This window comes from Vulpes lagopus, chromosome 12 (assembly GCF_018345385.1).
Source record: "Vulpes lagopus strain Blue_001 chromosome 12, ASM1834538v1, whole genome shotgun sequence".
NCBI lineage: Eukaryota > Metazoa > Chordata > Mammalia > Carnivora > Canidae > Vulpes > Vulpes lagopus.
Genome location: NC_054835.1, coordinates 77049214 through 77071285, shown reverse-complemented (window position 1 = coordinate 77071285; position 22072 = coordinate 77049214). Strand labels below are relative to the sequence as shown.

At 34.6% G+C, this 22072-nt stretch overlaps 1 long non-coding RNA gene across 1 annotated transcript in view; it reads right to left on the bottom strand.

Annotated features, from left to right (window-relative positions):
* Positions 1-1656: 1656 nt before the first annotated feature.
* The window catches only part of LOC121472757, a 95745-nt gene continuing 75329 nt past the window's right edge, over positions 1657-22072 (bottom strand). The window contains exons 2-3 of the long non-coding RNA XR_005983000.1: positions 3443-3506; positions 1657-1686 (exon numbers count right to left, since the gene is read on the bottom strand). This is a non-coding gene — a long non-coding RNA (uncharacterized LOC121472757). The remainder of the gene's footprint in view (positions 1687-3442; positions 3507-22072) is intronic.

Below are 22072 nucleotides of genomic sequence, written 5' to 3'. Positions count from 1 at the left end.
TAGGTTTATTTCTAGATATCATGATTTTTGGTGCAATTGTCAATGGGGTGGGTTCTTTGATTTCTCTTCCTGCTGCTTCATTATTGCTGTATTGAAATGCAACAGATTTCTTTTGTATCTTGTGATTTTACTGAATTCATGTATCAGTTCTGGCAATTTTTTTTGTGTGGAATCTTTCAGATTTTCTACATAAAATATCATGTCATCTCTGAATTGGGAAAATTTGACTTCTTCCCTGCAGATTTGGATGCCTTTTATTTTTTTTCTATGTCTGATTCCTGAGGCCAAGACTTCTAGTACTATGTTAATAACAATGGTAAGAATGGACATTCTTGTGTTCTTCCTGACTGTAAAGGAAAAGTTGTCAGTTTTTCCCCATTGAAGATATTAGCTGTAGATCTTTTGTATATGGCTTGTATGATATTGAGGTATGTTCTATCAATACTTACTTTGTTAGTTTGTTTTTTTTAAGGGTTTTCTTTTAATCAAGAATGGCTGTTGTACTTTGTCAAAAAAAATTTCTGCATCTATTGAGAAGATCATATGGATGTTATCCTTTTTTTTTTTAAGTAATGTGGTTTATCAACTTAATTGATTTACAAATATTGAACTACCCTTGCAAACCAGCAGTAAATCCCGTTGATTGTGCTTGGTAATTCTTTTAATGAATTATTTAATGAACTATTATTGATATTTTGTGGAGAGTTTTCCCTTCATGTTCATCAGAGCGAGTGGCCTGTAATTCTCCTTTTTAGTGGGGTCTTTGTCTCATTTTAGCATCAGAGTAATACTGGCTTTGTAGAATGACTTTGGAAATTTTCCTTCTATTTCTAAGAGTAGTTACAACATTTTAGATGAAGCTAATGTATATGTTCAACACTTATGAGATCATTGAAAATTATGAGCAAAAACATTTTCTTGAAAAAGTAATTGAGTGTAGGCTATCTTTTTAAAATCTTAAATTTCCAAAACCGAAGTCTAAATTTCCTCAATTTTTCGTCTTACTTCCCTCCTCAACCTAATATAAATTGTCTTGCTTCTTCACTTTTTTACAGAAATATCTTTTATTGTAGTCACATAGTAAATATACTAATGGGAACTGAAAAATAAAATGCATCTACACCTTACCTCTCCTTAGAAATTGTCAAATTATAGATTTTATCCACATAATAAGCCAGCTTGACACAGTACCTGTAGATGGTTGTACCTAATAACTGCAAGGTGCACTATTTTTATTAAACACATAAGGAATATTTATAAAAATGAACCTAAATTTCTTATGAAATTTAGACACATAAGACACATCCCATAGAATTTCAGAACCACCATTCTAAATATCTAAATTCAAAACAACCAAGTACAAAGGAAAATAATAATAATTACATTATGTCCAATATGAGAGTGTCCTAAATGAATATGTTACTTTTACATATATAATATTGTGATACATAATAAAATGAATGCCCAAGGAAAGTTTCTCCTTACATATTTGTAGTAGAAACACAAATTCTCTAGGGGATCCCTGGGTGGCTCAGTGGTTTAGCGCCTGCCTTTGGCCCAGAGTGCGATCCTGGAGTCCTGGGATCGAGTCCCACGTCGGGCTCCCTGCATGGAGCCTGCTTCTCCTTCTGCTTGTGTCTCTGCCTCTCTCTCTCTCTGTGTCTATCATGAATGGATAAATAAAATCTTAAAAAAAAAAGAAAGAAACACAAATTCTCAATATTTGAAGATAAATTATTTTATGTTATATAGAAAAAGAGGTATTTGCATACATTTCATCAAGCCCAGAAGAAGTCAGTATTAATACATTATTATTTATAACTAAATCATGTTTATGACTATCATATGTTGGGAAAAATAACCTAAAGTAGTATTCTCTTTAGCATTATTATCAAATGTATTTATGGGTTCCAGCAATTCATTGTGCAGTCCAGCTAATTTGCACTATATTCATCATTTTATTAGACAAAGAATGACAGACACTGAGATAGTGTTGGACATGAAAAGAAGGCAAATATTTTTAAAAAGTAATTATGATGTTATCACTACCATTTATAAAGGTATAAATTGCCCAGATTGTAATCATCTCAATCTCAGCTGAAAGTGTTTGGATTAGTGATATTATAGGTGGATTTTTATGAAATTTACAAGTTAGCTAAAATCTGTCAGCATTTGTGAAGAGACAGAGGAAATAGAGGAACAATAAAGGACAAGGAATGGAGGCAAATCGCTAGTGAAAATAGATGACAGAACAACTTGATAGCGGCTTGGGAATGTTGGCAATTAGGACACTCGATGTTACTACTGAAAATGAAATGTGGTCAGACTCCCTGGTGGCAGCACATTTTGTGAAATATCACTCTGGCATTAGCTCTCTGAGATTTATAAGTCCTGAAAAGGTCTCTGCCCTGTGTGACGATAATAATGCACCTCACTGCTAATATTCATGAGAATTAAGATGGTTTCAGATAATGATTGTAAACAGAAAGTCTTGTCTGTTTTTAATAAACAATGCTACTGTTTGTATGCATTGAATATATGCTAATCTAGGATATTCTGGAATTTTTGAGAATTTTATTTTTTTTCAGTTCTAAACTATGGTATTCTAGCAAGTCATAAACCATTCTTACTAACCATATGAAATAATTATAGGCTATAAAAATGTAGACTCAGATGAGACGGGGTTCTACTTTTCAACGGGCATTTTATGTGCTCCAGTGGAAATTTTTTGTGACTCTGGTCTTTAAAAATCCTGACCTATTACTTGTTTACAATGGCTTAAAACTAGGGACATAAACACATATGCTAAATATGAACCCCAAACAAGTCCATGGCCTTTTGGACAGAAAACACCTTAGAATAAAGAAAAGTACTTATGGCAGTCAGTAATAAGGATAATCCAGATTGATTTCATCAATCCAGTTTTCCCATTTGAGATTAAAAAATCAGTGTTTATATGTTATAAATAATGGTTTAGAGACTTACTTAGTAATGGACATATAGCAAACTGATGCAATTTATGACCTTTCCCAAAGGGAAAAATAATCCATGCAAGTATTTATACCAAGTTTAAAGATTTTTACAGAATTCCTGAAGCACATGCACAAATCCTAAATTAAGAAACCAGGTTTCACTCATACAGGGAATATAAGAAATATTGAAAGGGATTATAGGGGAAAGGAGGGAAAATAGGTGGGAAAAATCAGAGAGGGTGAGAAAACATGAGAGACTCCTACCTTTGGATAATGACCAAGGGGTAGTGGAAGAGGAGGTAGGGAGGGGAATGGGCTGACTGGGTGACGTGCATTGAGGGGGGCACTTGACGGGATGAGCACTGGGGGATATGCTATATATTGACAAATTGAACTTTAATAAAAAGAAGAAACCAGGTTGGGGGTGTCTGCATGTCTCAGTCAATTAAGTGACTGACTGTTGATCTCACCTCAGTTCTTGTTCTCAGAGTTGTGAGTTCAAGCACTGTTTTGGGCTCCACATGGGTGCGGATCCTACTTAAAAACAAAACAAAGCAAAACAAAACAAATAGAAAGAAAGCAGGTTATAAAGGATTTCTTCATGAAATCAACAATTTCTACATAATTATGTGTATATAGTTTAGTTTGTGTATATATACATATTTATGAGTATTTTATATAGGTATCAATTAAAATTTTATATACTGATTATTTAAATATTTCAGGAAAAAAATGACTTGATATTTCAAAACAGTAAAAGTATTATTTTTAAAAAATGATTTATTTATTTGAGAGAAAAAGAGAGAGACTATGCATTGGGGAGATAGAGTCTCAAGCAGACTACACAGGGCTTGAACTCAGGTGAGATCACAACCTGAGAAGAAACCGAGAGTTGGACCCTTAACCGACTATGTCATCTGAGCACCCCAAACATAAAAGTATTGTTAAAAATAAATTTAACATGATTTCCTACTGTAAAATATTTTCCTGCCTTCAAATAGATATTGATTTTTATAAATTCTTCTTCCACATTAATATGAAATTACAGACAGATATTCCATTCATAAAATACATTTTAATTTTGGTTTTCTGCTTATATGAATTCTACATCTTTAAGGTCACTTAAAATGTTTGCATTAAAATAGCAATATTATTATAAATGACACCAAACTATTGCATTCAATTTAACCAAATTTTAACTTCAAAATTTCAAAAAAGAACATAGAATATTTAAATATTGTTTTATGTTATTAATATAGGGATTACTGATTATCACATAAAATGGAATTTATTTTGATATCTTATTCAAAATCTTAAAATACAATATAATAGTTACTTATTAATTTTCAAATTATCTCTTACTAAAAGATGCTCTTAGTTGTACAACTTTCTTTGTTATTCACTGTTTTCTGTAGGCCATAAATTACAATGGCAACTATTGCCCTGAATTGGGAAGCCTAAATGCAATGAGGATAATTGGTTCCAGAATCTCAGGAGCCTTGTGTCTGCATTTAATCTCCAAAGGCAAGGTGAGCATAGTTACCGTAATGAATGACAGAGTCAAATCAGTAATTAGAATACTGTGATTTTCAAAGACCTACGATGTTGGGTAGTTAGTCATGGTATCCCTAAAGTGAAACAGTTGTGCAGCCTACTAAATTCTTATTTGATCTGTATAAGCAGAAGAGTTCTAGGTCAAATGAACAGAAGTCTAACTTGAATCATAAAAACAGATAAAAAGCCTCTCCTTCAGCTCCCTGTAATTTTTTTTAACATTTTATATATTTATTCATGAGACACACAGATGTAGAGAGAGAGGCAGAGACAGGAGAAGCAGGCTCCATGCAAGGAGCCCCCGACATGGGACTCAATCCTGGTGACTCCGGTATCACACCCTGAGCCAAAGGCTCAACCACTGAGCCCCCCCAGGCGTGCCCTGTTCCCTGTTTTAAGTCAGTATTAAGACATGGAACTTCTTGAATGAAGGGCAAGATGAATCCCTAAAGGAAATATCTCTCTGCTCTGTTAAAATTTATACTGTTAATCTTCTCCCCAGCCTTCCCCAAAGGGACCTATGAACTTTCCCAGAGTGTGCATTGGGGAAAAGAAAATTATGAAACTTTTCAGGATTACTGGACACTGGTTATTATTGACACTAACTCCAAGAGTCCCAAAAGGTCATCATTGTCCACTAGTTAGGGTTTGTGGAGGTTAGGTGATCTATACAGTTTTAACTTAGATTGGATCAATTTTTGGGTCCATGAACATGTCTTGTGGTTATTTCCCTATTTCTGAAATGTATACTTAGAATAGATAATTCCAGTAGACCTGGCTTCAGTGACTCATCTTTATTTCCAAGAGGAAATTGTACTGCCCCTCCACAATGAAGGTGGAAGGATATGTTTAGAATAAATGAGATCACCTAGGACAACTTTTAATATTATTATGCCCTATGATTGAAGTTAATGGAAAACTATAACAACCCAATTCAGGCAGGACAACTAATAATCCATAGCAATGAGAGTTTGAGTCACACCACCAGGTATATACCATAACCATTTGGTAGATCTATGGGTTTTTTTGTTTGTTTTTGTTTTTCTTTCAGTTTTTAAAGAAACCCCATGCTTTTTTGTTTGTTTGTTTGCATATCAGCAGAGCTATTAATTTAAATTTTGCAAGAGTTCTGATTTTTCCACATCTATGCCAGTGCTTGTTGAACTCAACAATTGTTATTTGTACTTGTTATTTAACAGCCATCCTGACAGGAATAAAGTGATATATCCTTGTGCTTTTGATTTGCATTTATTTGATGATTAATGATGTTGAGTACTTTTTCATATACTTATTGACTATTTGTGTTTTCTTTAAAGAATTATCTATTCAAGTCCTTTGCTCATTTATCTGTTTTTTTTTTATTCTGAGTTGTAGAAGTTTCTTAAATATTTTAGATATTAATCACAATCAGATATTAGGTTTGTAATTTTTTTCACTCCATAGGTTGCCTTTTTTTATTTTGTTGATTGTGTCCTTTGCTGTGCAGAAGCTGTTAAGTTTGATGTAATACCATTGTTCTGTTTTGCTTCTGTTGCTTGTGCTTTTAGTATCATATCCAAGAAATTATTGCTAAGACCAATGTTAGGACTATTTTGCCTTATATTTTTTTCTAGGAGTTTTACAGATTAAATTCTTACATAAGTATCTTTTTTTTAAATGGTTTTCTTACCCTTTCTTCTTCTTTTTTTTAAAGATTTATTTATTTATGATAGACATGGAGAGAGAGAGAGAAAGAAAGAGAGAGAGAGACAGAGAGAGAGATAGAGAGAGGCAGAGCACAGGAGGAGGGAGAAGCAGGCTCCATGCCGGGAGCCCAACGTGGGACTCGATCCCGGGTCTCCAGGATTGCGCCTGGGCCAAAGGCAGGCGCTAAACCACTGAGCCACCCAGGGATCCCCTTACATTAGTGCCTTAATACAGTTTGAAATTTTTAATACAGCGTATAAGATAAGAGAATAATTTTTCATTCTTCTGCATGTGAATATTCAGTTTTCTATTTGTTGAAAAGACTATTATTTCCCCATTGTGTATTACTGATATTCTTTTTGAGGACAATTTGTGTATGAATTCTTTTATGGGCACTCTATCCTGCTTCATTAGTCTCTATGTCAGTTCTTATACAAAATGATTCAGCATTCCCATATCTGAGTATACATCTAAAAGAACTGAACTCATATATCTGTGCTCCCATATATAATGCAGCATTATTCACAATAGCCAAGATACAGTAACAACTTAAATGTTCTTGATGAGTTAATAGAGAAAGAAAATATGGTATATGTAAACAGTGATATTTTATTCAGCCTTAAAAAAAAGGATATCCTGCCATCTGTATGTACCTGGAGGACATTTTATTAAATAAAATAAGTCAGTGGCATAAGGACAAATACTACATGATTCCACTTATATGAGGTATTTAAAATAGTCAAAATCCTAGAAACAGAGCAAATTGATAGTTGCTAGTAAGTAGGGGTAGAAGGAAATGGGGAGATAGTCAATGAGATATTCATATTTTTTAGTTATGCAAGATGAATAAGTTGCATCTGCTGTACAACATAATGCTTATAGTTAATAATACCATATTATATACTTAAAAATATGTTAAAAGGATAGATTTCATGTTCAATGTTTTTGCTATAATTTAAAAAAATACAGTAGCAGAAACTACTCAAAAAATTATGATTAACCAGCTGAGGTGCCTACTGAGTGCAAGGGGAATATAGAATGGGCAGTGGAAGAAGGTAGTTTTAAATACCATCTAAAACTAGGTGCCCAGTTGCAGAAAACAGGACTGTGGTTGTTGTTAGTGTTTCTTTTTTATTTTGTTGTATATATGCATGTGTGTATTAAATTATCTTTATTTTCTGCTTTTTATCATATAACATAAGTATTAACTTTTCCTTATAATATTTAATTTACAGGTTGTCAAGGAGAAGTATAAACATCACCCAAGGACTTCCCATCCTCTTCAGGGGAAAGGATATATAAGCATGAGTGATAGTACACAGGATAGATGCTTCCTGCTAAGCAGAAGTGTGACTTTGTTATTGCCTTTATTAGGAGATTAAGTATGATTTCAGGAGAAGTATGATTTCAGGATGCCAAATTGATAATGAGTGGAGTGTGATGGCAAATTTTATGTGTCAACTTAGAATATGATGCCCAATTTTTTGGCCAAGCACCATTCTAGATGCTGGTACTGTGTAGGTAGATTTTTAGCTGTGGTTAATATTTAAATCAGTAAGATTTGGGTTGGCAATTACATTCTAGTGGAAGAAGATGTTAACAAACAACTAGATAAACTATTACACAGCTAATCATATTATTATTTCTTTGTCTCAGGCTTATTTGTTTTAGTTAACATAAGAAAGAAGTTTAAATACAAGGTGTGGGGTATGTTGTAAGGAAAAAAACAGATGTCCATCACCTCTCCTTATGGTCTATTCCTTTCCTAGTCTTCAATATGTTCACGTTCCTCCTACTGCCTTCTGTAGTTAGGTGTATAAATCAGCTGTCAGACATCACCCTATGCTAGTCATTTAGACTCAAAGTGATTTCTATCAAGAACTGTAGGTATTGTCAGCTTGTCAGGAATGCCATTGCCTTCTGCTTTTCAACTTTGCAATTGCTGCTTGACTGACACTTTTAAAATTCTGTCAGCTTTCCTTGCCTTTGTTTGCTTTATACAGAACAGAAAAGAAGATGCAGTTCCTATCCATTAGCTTGGCAAAATCACAACCTCCACAAGAGAATGTCTAATTTCATAAATTAAATATTTCATAAATATAAAAAATTGACTGAATATAGATTATAGAATCAGGTGTGAAAAGGATTTATGATCTAGAAATTAAACACCTTTAGTTCTTGAATCTCCACATATTGGTTAAAATTTCATAATGAAAAACAAAATATTCAAATACATTAACTGATTTTCTTCAGTGTATAATAATAGGATCTTTATTTCTTTCAAAGAAACAAGTTTTTTTTTTTTAATTTTAATTACAGAAGAGTTAACATACAGTGTTATATTAGTATCAGGTGCACAATATAGTGAGTCAGCAATTCCAAACATCACCCAGTGCTCATCACAAGTGTACTGCTTAATCCCTGTTTCCTATTTCACCCTTCCGCCCACCCACCTCCTCTCTGGCAGCCATCAGTTTGTTCTCTGTACTTAAGAATTTTTTCCTGGTTTGTCTCTCTCTCTCTCTTTATTATTTGTTTTGAGAAACAAGCTTTATTAAATAAGTGAAATCAGTAATTCACTGTGAACTCTAAAATCTGTGAGATAAATGGACTCTGAGACAAATATATAGATTTTGTTTTCTTGTTTCACTCATTACAGTATTGCAGGAAGAACTAATTGTTCCAAACACTGTTATTGCCCATTTAGAAGTCTCAGTATAAAATAGATAAACTAATGTGAAGTATTATTCTGGATTAAGAGCCAAGAGCCTAAGTGTCAAAACTGAAAAGGAAAAAAAATGAGAATCATCTGCTTATGATTATTCTAAATGAAAATGAGAGAGATATAAACATAATGAATTGTACTAAAGTACAGATGTTGAAAATAAACACCTATCATGACATTTTAAGGAAAAAGTAATAGGTAATATTGCAACGTTTCTATAGCATAGTCTGTCATAGCTTTTTCTATTTTTCAGAGTGGGTTTCTAGGTTGAAAATTCTACTGAATAATGACTATGAAGATATTTTAACTACTTACAGTAAGTGACATAGGTTCAAGATCTTTTTGCTTCAAATCTAGAAGTAGGCATGTTAATCATTGACACATATTCAGAGTATCAAAAGGAAGGTCAGATAATAGTTAAACAATGGGTAAGCTATCAGTTAAACAGTGAAAAAGGTAAGCTTATTGGAATGGGGAGTATTAATCATGAATGCAAATATTTTATGTTCCATAATATTCTAATTTTATTTTTTACTAATTAGTAAATAAATTATATCATATAAAGTAGCACATATGCTACATTATCAAAATTTATCAAGGTAGATATAATTATGCTGTGGGTGAAACAATGGAATTCAAATTAATTTTAGGGATGTAATTCTCCTATTAGAGAAGAACTATAGATTATCAATTCAAAAATGATAAAATGTATGAAAATTAAACAGAAAAAAGAGCAAACAAATGGTAAATTAAAATTATATATACATTTGTGCGGCAATAAATTTATGCAAAAATTCTCAGTCCTTCATATATCTATTTCACAAAAGTTTGTTGGTTGGCTGCAATGGCTGTTTTCACAGGACTGGTGGATTTCGGTCTATTCTCTGTGTACTCTCATTCCTGGTTACAGGTTAAAAAAAGCATCTCCCATCTGGACAGATGCACAAGGTTATAATGACTCTTTACATAGTATCTGGGAATTGGCATACTGTTGACTCCTTCCATATCCTATGTGTCAAAGCAAGTCACACTACCCATCCATATCAGTAAGGAAAGGAAATATATGACTTTCTTGGGAGTTACAGGAGGGAGGAATGAATTTTTCTAAAAACAATTTATTCTATCACAAGCCAGTAGGTTAGCTACACATACAGAATTCCATTCTTCTATATGAAAATAAATCACTTGAAATCTAAGGAAGATATTCAAAAAATATCAACTAAATAAAACATGTGGGGATCCCTGGGTGGCTCAGTGGTTTAGCGCCTGCCTTCAGCCCAGGGCGTGGTCCTGGAGTCCCAGGATGGAGTCCCCCATCGGGTTCCCTGCATGGAGCATGCTTCTCCCTCTGCCTCTCTCTCTCTCTCTCTCTCTATCATGAATAAATAAATAAAATCTTTTAAAAAATAAAAAAAAATAAAACATGTAGCTCAAAGTCCTTGATACTTCAATAATTTCTACATCACATCTAGATGAGGATCTCCTTAGACTGGAAATTTAAGAGCAAAAGAGAGAAGGAAGAAAGGAAGTAAGGAAGGGAAGGAAACATTCAATACAAGATGATGGAACATGGATCTAGAACAAAAGGGGAAGAACTGAAATCACCCTGCAGACATCTGTAGAAATTCTGAACTCCCTTGCTTAAGCACTTTGCTGCCTGGGAGTAGCTTATCAGGTCTTTATTCTTTATGGGCTTGGACTCTACATTCTGGATGTTTCTGACTATTTCATCATGTCACTTGGACACATTTGAAAAAGGCAATAAAAAATATCCCCTGCTTGTTGGCTGAGTAGCTTTCTCAATCAGATTTTTGTTCATAAAATATTGCGTGCTCGAGAGTAAATTTCCCTTTCAAATTGTCAGAGTTTCATCCAAGATGGCAATCTTGGCCATCCGTTCATTTCAAAATGTCATTAGATTTTTCCTAATTGTTAGAATTTGTTGATTTGATTCCAGTCATACCACACCCACAATTGTTTTTAAGAAATGCCATTTCCTTCTTGACTTGAATACAGATTCTTTGGACAAAAAAAACATCAGTGGCACATGCACTTAATCTTTTTTTACCTAAGCCCTTTTTACTTTTTAAATTAATACATTTTATTGGGAGCAACTTCAGCCAAAAGAGAGATATTTTAATGTAACAGATCTTAATATTACATATGAGAGTATTTTCCTGAAACTTTGTATTTCAAGTCTCAGAATTTCTGGATTCTTTCTTCTCTCTTTTATCACTCCTCTACCAAATGACACATTAGCCAGCCTTTAGTACAATGACATTATTTTCAAAAATAAAAAAAAAATCCATGTTTTATAATAACAATAATTATTATTATCTCACTGGCCTGCATGCTAACTGTTGAAATTCTGTTCCATGTTTATGTTGAGTTCAGATATGATCCACAGGCTTTCCTTTCTGTGTGTAAATTAAAGAACTAGTTTCTCTATGGCACATTTTCTCATGGCTGAGGGAAGATGATGGATAGAAACTTGCCAGGCCACCTAAAGACTTTACTTGGAGCAGACACTATCATTTCCATACAATATTATTTCCCAAAACAAAACATATAGTGAAGACCATCATCAATAGAGTGAGAAAGCATATCCTCCCTCCGGGGAGGGAAAATGAATATTTGATAAATAGCAAAATTACAACAGATAATTAATATAAGAAATATAATTGACTTTAAAACTAGCATTATTCAAGATGGACACCACCTCTACATGATAAGAAAAGTTATGCTTACTAAGAAAGTATTATGATTTTTTTACATAGGTGCAACTAGTAAAATGTCTCAAAATGGAGGGGTAGATAAATTGATAAAATGACAAAGAGTAAACTGACAAACCCACTATCATACTTTGGGATTACAACATTAATCTATCAATAAATGATAGATCAAAGATTGCCCCCTCTGGAAAAAAAAAAACAAAAAACAAAAAACAAAAAACAAAAACAAGAATGGCCCTCTTCCCTCCCCCCCACATTTTTTTTGTTTTACTCCTTTTCATTTCTTTTCTGCCTACTTCAGTCCAAAGTCATTTTCTGGGTGAATAAGGGTGAATAAAAGTGAATGAGTAATCTGTGTTAAGTAAGGAAGAGAAACACATGATCATAACACCAAACAATGTGGTAAATCCTGACCAGGGTGAGTAAAGTATCCTTGATGGGCAGCCTGGCATAAGATGTCAAAGCCCAGAGTGAAAAAAGCATCTGCAAAAGACTGGCTTGGTGCAAACAGAATCTGATTGGTGTGCGAATGAGATTTCTGAGAAGAGATGCCTGTCAAAGTGATAGATACTAAGTGCTGTGAAAAGGGTATTAACAGGGAAGGCCACTGGAAGTGGATTATTAGGGCCTGGGAGGGGGGCGTAAGCACATCTGCATAGGAAGGTTTCTAAGTCTGTATATTAAAGTGCAACTTAGTGAGGAGGGCATCCTAGCATGGTTGGAAGGTCAGAGTAGTCAGGAAAGCATAAAAGCCTATCAGCAACTATTAAGGGGCAAAGGTGTGCAATCCAGGGAAAGATTCCAAAGCTTGGGTGAGTTAAGACGGGATTATCCATGCTTGAGTACATACAAAGGGACTTATTAAATGAGTAAATAAATATATAAGGGCATTGGGTGCAAAGGAGCACAAATATGGAAAGCATGATCACTAGAAAAGGCTGTATGGCATTGAACTGACAAATAGATATGAACAGATATAGAAATAAATATAGTTTTAATTTCATACACTTGTGGTTGTGTGTATGTATCCATCTGTATTGTCTAGTGCGGTAGTCACTGGCAACATATGACTACTTAAATTTAAATTAATTAAAGTTAAATAAAATTAAATATTCAGTTTTTCCATCATGGTAGCCAAATTTCAAGCATTTAACCATCTCATGTGGTTAGTAGTATATTGGACAGCACAGAAATATATATACAACTACCACAGAGTATATATGTACATGTATGTCTGTATTTGTATATATATTGTCTATAGTGTATTTGTGTACAGACACACACACCTAATCAGACCCATATTTATTTCTGTGTTTTATCAGTTAGGTTTCAGTCAGTAGATATAAACCACATGATGATGTAAATGGGGAAAATATAGTGTAAAGATAATAAAAGAAGTTCTAAACAATACCCTGGAATAGGGAAAGTACAAACAAAAGAAACAAACTAAAAAATGTAGGGGGCACTCCAAAGCTGGAAGCCAGATCTTGTTTGTAGGGATATGGTTGTGGTCCACTGGGTGGTGGGGAAGTGTGTTCCTGTTTTTTATTATTTTTTTTAATTAAGATTTTACTTATTTATTCATGAGAGACACAGAGACAGAGGCAGAGACATAAGCAGAGGGAGAAGAGGGCCCTCTGGGGGGAGCCCAATATGGGAATTGATCCCAGGACCCTGGGGTTACACCTTGAGCCAAAGGCAGACCCTCAACTGCTGAGCTACCCAGGTATCCAGAGAAGTCTGTTCCGTTATCGTGAGCAAGAGCTGGTTCAGTTATCAGTCCAAGGTTGACAGGCAAAAGTGTTGATTTTTCCTTGGAAGTTGTCTGCAGGGAATAGAGTGATGAATTTTCTGGAAATCAAGCTGAGGCACTGGTTGAATTTTCCACAAAGCTACCAGCAATCTTCCCAGGAGGGATGCTGTTGGATTCTGGGAAGTATCCATACAACATACCCAGAAACTGTTATTTGGAAATGGTCTGAAAGACAAAATAGGTAGACTTTGGAACATAGTCACATTAAGTCAAGTGGAAAGTCCAGGGATTCACTGAGAAGCTTCCTTTAGAATTGTCACTCAATTTACGTTTATGGAGTTTCCTGTGAGGTGCCACTGACATTGGGTGTTGGAGTCCCACAGAAACAAGTAAAGTTCACTGGAACCCAGATGGAAAAGCTCTTATCCTACAGAGTATCTCCAATGCCCTCTAATGGCAAGTTTTTATCATCATGCCAGCTGGCAAAAGAGAGATTTTTCAGCATTAAAAAGGCAATGAAGGGTGGTTAGAGGATAGAGGTGATGAATGGATAACTGGAATATTTGCTTAGTTACATAAACATATCTACACACGTAATTACATATATTTACTTTTCTACATATTTATTGCTAATGATTGATGTGTTTTATCTATTAACATATATACTTATTCTAATTAAAATAGGAAATTCTTTTGTATAGAACCAATGTAAATAAACTGACATATAAATGTATGTATGTATGTGTGCACATATTTCTCTAGTCTTTCTTTGTTGAGAATACCTAGAAGCAGTGACAATAGTGAGCATGCATAGGATCTAGATCTTAATTTCATAATGTCATTTTCCATTTAACACAAGCAGGACTTTTTGGTGAAATGTGGTGAAATGTGTTGGGCCATCGGGCTCTTCCACAGCTGGCCTACCAGGAGCAAACACACTCCTCTGAAGCAACCACCAGTTTATGTATCTCTTGCACTACACCTCTCAGTGAGGCACTGCATTCTGAGAAGGTTCTCTGCTAGTATCTCTTCGCTCTTTGCAGAGATTTTGGGATCTCAGCAGGATTGTCCTTGAGAGGTGGGGTTATAAATGCATCATTTTCAGGGGTATAAATAGAAGTATCATTTGAGGGGAGAGGACAAAGGAATCTGTCTTCTTGCAGTGCATCATTTCAGGAATATAAACAGAAGTATCTTTTGGAGGAAAGGGCACAAGATCCTGTTTTCTCCCAAAGTACTTCTCAGGATAGAGTTGATTACCTGAATGTTGAAGACTAATTTTTTTTTTGTCCCTAAAACACTATATAAAATGGATTTTAATAAATTTCTGCTTAAAAAAAAAAGATGTGGCCTTCTTAGGATTTGAAGGCTGCTATAGGAAAATTATGTTCCTCAGAATATCCTTTATGGAAGAAATCAAGGAAGTACTCAAAGAATGATTGAGGGCATATCAAAAAGATATAGAAGCCAAACTGAGGGACTTCCACTGGAAAACTCAGAACATTTTCATTAGAAAAATAATGATAGTAATAAAATTATAAACCATTAAAAATAATAGGATGCCTTGAGTATCTAAGCAAATAAATTAAATGTTGATGACAACCACAATATATTACTGATTTCAAAATTACTTATTAATGATGGGGAAAAAGAGTAATTTCACAATGGAGAAGACTGGTAGGCATACCTTAATAGAAAAAGTTAACATCACTAATATGACTTCTAGAAAATGTGTGTCACCTAATAGAATTCAGTGAGGAAAAAAAAACTCCCCACTTCTGTGATTTTCCTGCCTAAAATCCTACACACAACCTAAAACTAATCCCGAGGAAATATTAGGCAAACTAAATAGAAGGATTTTATTTTATTTTTTTATTTATTCATGAGAGACACAGAGAGAGAGAGAGAGGCAGAGACACAGGCAGAGGGAGAAGAAGGCTTCATGCAGGGAGCCCGATGTGGGACTCGATCCCAGGACTCCAGGATCACGCCCTGAGCCAAAGGGAGACACCTAACTGCTGAGCCACCCAGGCATCCCAATAGAAAGACTTTTTAAGAATAGCTGGCATATAATCTTCAAAAGTGTCAAGGTCATAAAAGTCAAATGAAGACCAAAAAAATAAGTAGAATTTTAAAAAAAAAAACACATGATTCTAGTTTGGAATGTTCTCCTGTAAAAGGCATTATTGGAAAAGTTGGCAAATATAAGTTTGCATCTGAGGATTAGATGATAACAATACGTTAATCATGTCTTGATTTTAACACTTGCATTATAGTTAAGTAGGAAAAAAACTTATTTGTAGTTAAGTAGGAAAAAATCTTATTTGTAGAAAATGCATTCTAAAATATTTGGGAATGATAGCACATTATGTTGACATTTCAGACATATAAGCAATCTATTACAGATTTCTTTGGCCTAAATTCTTTATATAAGTACATATTATGCTATCATAATATTTTATTTTCTAGAAATACTTATGAACATCTGTTGTGAGATAATCTTTCTAAATAAGATCATGAGAGCACCAACAGATGTGGCCTTCTAAACTCTGCATAAGACTTCCGAATGCATATCTTGCCAATTTATCCCAATCTTAGGATTGATACAACTTTTACTGAATTAGGGCAAAATTCACATTAATAGTTTGAAGTTGCATTTAATAAGGAAAGTTTTTTTTTTCTTTTTCTCTTTTTCTGTTTTTTTTCTTTTTCCTGTTGATTGAACCATCTGTTCTCATGACTGGGTATTTTGATGTTCTTTATGAAAAGAGCCCTTATTAACAAGGACGTTTTTTCTTATAATAAAATCTTTCCACTAACTCTTATACATTAATGGATAATCACTATATACTTGGAATTTTTTTTTCTATAAACAGCTAAGTAATAATAAACTGATCCTGGTGAATAAAACTTGCACTAATTCTGATTATACAGTTTAAAATTTGAATAATTTATTTGACCTCATAAAGCTCCTTATTGATCTAAAATCATAATAATGTAACTGGCAGTTAATCAGAAATATAAATATAAATCCTCAGTATGTGGCTATTTTAATATTTTTATAGTCATGCTTTAACTGAAGTAATCCTCTGTATATGGTGATATAATGGATATGATGCATAGTCAGAGGTATCTAAACTTAACTTTTTTTTTTAACACATCTAATATCATATTAAGTATCTTTCTCTGTTAGGTTTGATACATATAATAGTGAACAATACAAACAAGATACTTACCTTTATGCTGTCACAGAGCTTACATGTTAAAGGGAGGAGACAAAATGTATGTGTTTTTATGTGTATGTACACATATACTCACACATGTATGCATATGCACACACACATATGCATGTAACAAATAAAAACTATTTATGGTATTATTTTCTATGAAGGAAATAAAAGTGGTTGAGAGTTCTACATTGAACAGAGCGATCTGTGAAGTTTTCTCTGAAGAAGTGACTTTTGAGCAACTCTTGACCCTTTGAGAAGAATTCATGCCAAGAGTTTGAGGGATTAGAGCAATGTCTGTTCATGTCTTTCGCCCATGTCTTGACTGGATTATTTGTCTTTTGTGTATTGAGTTTGATAAGTTCTTTATAGATCTTGGATACTAGCCCTTTATCTGGCATTTGCAAATTATCTTTTCCCATACTGTAGGTTGTCTTTTGGTTTTGTTGACTGTTTCCTTTGCTGTGCAAAAGCTTTATATCTTGATGAAGTCCTAATAGTACATTTTTGCTTTTGTTTCCTTGCCTTTGGAGATGTGTCTAGCAAGAAGTTTCTGTGACCAAGGTTGAAGAGGTTGCTGCCTAGGTTCTCTAGAATTTTGATAGATTCCTGTCTCACATTTAGATCTTTCATCCATTTTGAGTTCATCTTTATGTATGGTGTAAGGCAATAGTCCAGTTTCATTCTTCGATATATGGCTATCCAATTTTCCCAGTACCATTTTGATATGGGAGAGTTTGTTTCTTATCTCATGGAGTCAAAGAATGAATCTCACAGACACAGGAGAGTGTTTAAGTTTGTTAACAAAGAGAGAGAGAAAGCTCTCAGAAGTGAGAGGAGTCCCTACAGGGTTGCCACTGAGGGCATTTTGGCTGGACTTTTATTGGGAACCTAACTAGGGAACCCAAGGCCTTGAGATTTCTTTGTGCTTTCTCAAGTGATTGACATATGGCTGTTTGGGGGTCTGGAGAATCCATGGGATTGTCTGGTAACCATCAAGGGGAGATACTCCCTAACACCTCAGAAGTAGGGAGCCTAATTTACTTTCTTCTTTGTTTTGTTTTGTTTTTTTAAAAAATATTTATTTATTTATTCATAGACACACACACACACACACACACACGCACACACAGAGAGAGAGAGAGAGAGAGGCAGAGACACAGGCAGAAGGAGAGAGCCTAATGTGGGACTTGATCCAGGGTCTCCAAGACCACGCCCTGGGCTGCAGGCAGCTCTAAGTCGCTGTGCCACCAGGGCTGCCCTCTTCTCTGTTTTTATTGTCTTATCTCTGTTTGCTTGGGATGGGTTGGAGCCTGACTATCATTTGGTGCCCTTGGGATTTATGTGGCCCAGAGATTTATGGAAGCCCAACTCTGGGCCTTTCCCTTATCTTTCCCTGCCTAGCCCCATCCTTCCCTAAACTCATTACTACATCAATTTGTTGAACAGACACATTAAAACTGCTCAATATCACTGGCATCAGGGAAATACAAATCAAAACCACATTGAGATACCATCTCATACCAGTCAGTGGCTAAAATTAACAAGTCAGGAAACAATAGATGCTGGTGAGTTTGCAGAGAAAGAGGAACCCTCTTACATGGTTGGTGGGAATGCAAGCTGGTACAGCCACTCTGGAAAACAGTATGGAGGTTCCTCAAAAAATAAAAAATAGAGCTACCTTATGACCCAGCAATTGCACTACTAGGTATTACCTGAAGGATACAAATGTTGTGATCTGAAGGGGATACCTTCACTCCAATGCTTATGAGTTAGGGACAAATGAGGCTAGACAGGGCTAGGTAAAGGCCCATAGAAGCAGGCTCACAAAATAAGTGCCAAAATGCTGAGGTGTAAGGAAACCCAGAGATAAGGGCACAAATCAGACCACTCTGCTGCCCTAAGTGTGGGCAGGGAGGGTGTCTTTTTATGATAGTCACCTGTGACCAACAAAGGATAATCAGGCTTCAAAGAAGAAGCAAACCATTAAAGATGTTATCAATAGTCCTTATTCAATGGTGATATCAGTAGATAATGCTAAAAAGATTTAGGTTCCCTGATTAGGCTTTCAATAAAAGACCAACTCTACAAGCCCTCAGTGGCAACCCAGTCGTGACTCCTCTTATTTCTGAGAGATTTCTTTGTATCTTTACTTAATAAACTTTTATTCCTTATAGAAGGAATAGAATATATATATAAACTTTTATCCCTTTACACACTATCCTTTGTCCATGAGATTCATTCTTTGACTCTGTGAGACAAGAACCAAGCTCTCCCGTATCATTTATAGCAGCATTATCTACAATAGCCAAACTATGGAGAGAGCTGAGATGTCCACCAACAGATGAATGGATAAAGAAGATGTGGTATACATACACAATGGGATATATATACACAGTGTGGTATGTATACACTCAGCCACCAGAAAGGATGAAATCTTACCATTTACATCAACATGGATGAAGCAGGAGACTATTATGCTGAGCGAAATACATCAGTCAGAGAAAGACAATTATCATATGGTTTCACTCATATGTGGAATTTAAGAAACAAAACAGAGGATCAGAAGGGAAGGGAGGGAAAAAGAAAATAAGATGAAATTAGAGAGGGAGACAAACCCTAAGAGATTCTTCACTAACTTGAGGGTTGCTGAAGGGCAGGTGGGGGTAATGGGGTAACTGGGTGATGGCCATAAAGGAGGGCATGTGATGTAATGAGCACTGGGTGTTATATGCAACTGATGAATTCCTGAAATCTACATCTGAAACTAATGACACATTATATGTCAACTAATTGAATTTAAATAAAAGTTAACAATAAAAGGAGTTTGAAAGGTTAGAACAGAAATGCAAAAGCCCTGTGGCAAAAGAAGCTGAATTGGCTTGAGAAACTGGAAGAAGTTGTGTGTGGTTGTCACAGAGTGAATGGAAGGGAATTTGGGAAAGACGAGAATTAGAAGCCAGGGCATGTAAGGCATTTAAGTTCATGGTAACACATTTGATTTTCTTTTTTCTATGCGTGTTGGACATTCTTTAAGGTCTTCAAAATAAAATTTACTTTGTTTTTAAAAGAACACTTAGGACCCAGTGAGACATTATTGTGAGTGGTGGGAGGTGAGCCTGCAGTAAGCCAATGCAATGTTTTACTAAGTAGTGCAAGGCATGTTAAGAATTTTAGAACCAATTCTTAGAGCACTGAGGAGCCACAAAAGGTTTTGAAAGTGTGGAATGGGCTTATCAGATTTGTCTTTCTAAAACAGAAAATAAAAATGCATTTTGCAATATTTTAAATATGCCAACAACTGGCAGTTCTTATAAGTACCTGTTTATGATTAAGTATAACTTCTATTTAAACAAAGTGTTATAGCTAGGTATATGTGCTTCCTTTAAGATGTGATTAGCGGAAGGAAGTAAAATAATAAATATGATGTAGATGTCATAGTTTCTTTAATAGTATATTTAAAAATCAGCTTAAGTCCACTACTATATTAAAATTACTTACAAAATTGAAAATGCAAATTTTAAATAATCTACATGAGTAAAGGAAACAATATTTTTTTTAGGAAGGGAAGCATATTCTTTCTAAAATACACACTATATTGTTTATATTTGTTATGTTACAAATGCACAAAAATAAGTTTTTAAACTTTTGCTCTGGTCCATAGGTTACTTTCTACAGCCATATTTTATTCTGTAATTATTTTTTCTGGTATGCATGTGGAAAAACAAGTAAACTGAACTAGAGGAAGAGAGTGAAGAAGGGAGAGAGAGAGAGAGAGAGAGAGCAAAAGAGAGAAAAGGAGTGAGAGAGCAGAGATCAGAAAGCCACATAGAGAACAAGTAGGAAGTGAATTTCAATACTTGAGAAATTGGAACATTTATCAAAATATAACAATTATACTGAATATACTGTCACATAGTATTCTTAGCAAATTAAGCAAGTATTTACAATAAAATAATGTTCAAAATTATTTCTACATATGCAGTAACAAATGCAAATACACAGGGACTGAATCATCTTAATGCTTCTGAAACAAAGCATCTGAAACAACATCTGACTAAAGCAGCAGATATGATTATCTTCTACATGCAAACTTCTTTCTACTAAAAGTCAAAGTTAAGTTTTTTCTTCTGACTTAAAAAAGGGCCAGACCAGAGAGGATATTGATATTCTTTAATACAGGTTATTATATTTCAGATTCATTAAGCCTTGAAATGAATTTCATGTTCAGCTGACAGTCTTTATTTTGTGAAGCATAATTAGGCATAGGAACAGTTTTCATGACACGAAAGACAGTAACAACTCAATCAATATTATTGGGGGTTTTATTCAGTTCTAAAAAACTAATAAAAATGTTTTAAAAATTTTAGAGTGTCTTACTAGATATGCCGATGATTACTTCTATGTTCAACTTATTTGATGATGATAATAATAATAATAATAATAATAATAATAATAATTGTTGGGCTTTGCCCTCCTCCCAACTGTAGTTGGCTGCTTTTCCTTTTCTGTATTACTTCTCTACTCTTCTGCTATTTTTTTTCTGTGCCTCTCAAATGAAAAAATCTGATCCTGTATACTTGTATAGTTGCTTCTAGGGGTGCCTATACTAATTTGGTACCAGAAATGACCCAAGGAAGCAGATACCCATGAGGAGATAATAGAATTGAATTACTTGTCAGTGAGATGACTATAAAACCACATTCTGGTGGTAAGTGGTGTGTTTAGAAGTGCTGGCATGCTGCAACATTGCAATCATTAAGGCTCTTACATGTGTGAAATTAGGACAGGATACAGGTGAAAGGAGTTGTGCTGACTTATGCAACATTCCTTGCATTTGAGAAAATGATGGACATGGGTGTTGTGAGGATGCTAATGCTGGTGGGCAGAGTTTTATTAAGTGCTATCGATGTACTCAAGGGAGAAAATAATAGGTACAAGCCAGCCAACCATTAAATCAGTAAACTGTGAAAATCAGAATTCTATGAAAGCCGCAAGTCCCCTAAGAAAGGATTTAAATATACCCCATACTCTTGACTGAAACAGAGCACAGGACCTGATTTCAGAGAGCAAAATCACAAAGGAGGTTTATTCAAACCTCTAAAAATTCACCTTCACTAAAGCCTTGGCTCTGATAGATCCTACTTGACCCTGACATCTGGGATGGGAACATCTTGTTAGGTGTGCTTGAGAACCTTTATCCCTAAACCCCAAGCCCTCCTTATGATTTGACAATATGTAAAAGCCTCTACTAGATATATGCCTCAAGTAATAATACTTTCCTTCTTCAAAAGTTGTCCTCATATTTAGTAAGGTATTCTAGGTCAGTAGCTAGTGTCAAATCTCAGCATGGCCTTCCTTAGCAATCATTGCATGTTTCAGGAGGAAGGATATTAGCTACAAAAGAGCTGCAAGTGCAGGCT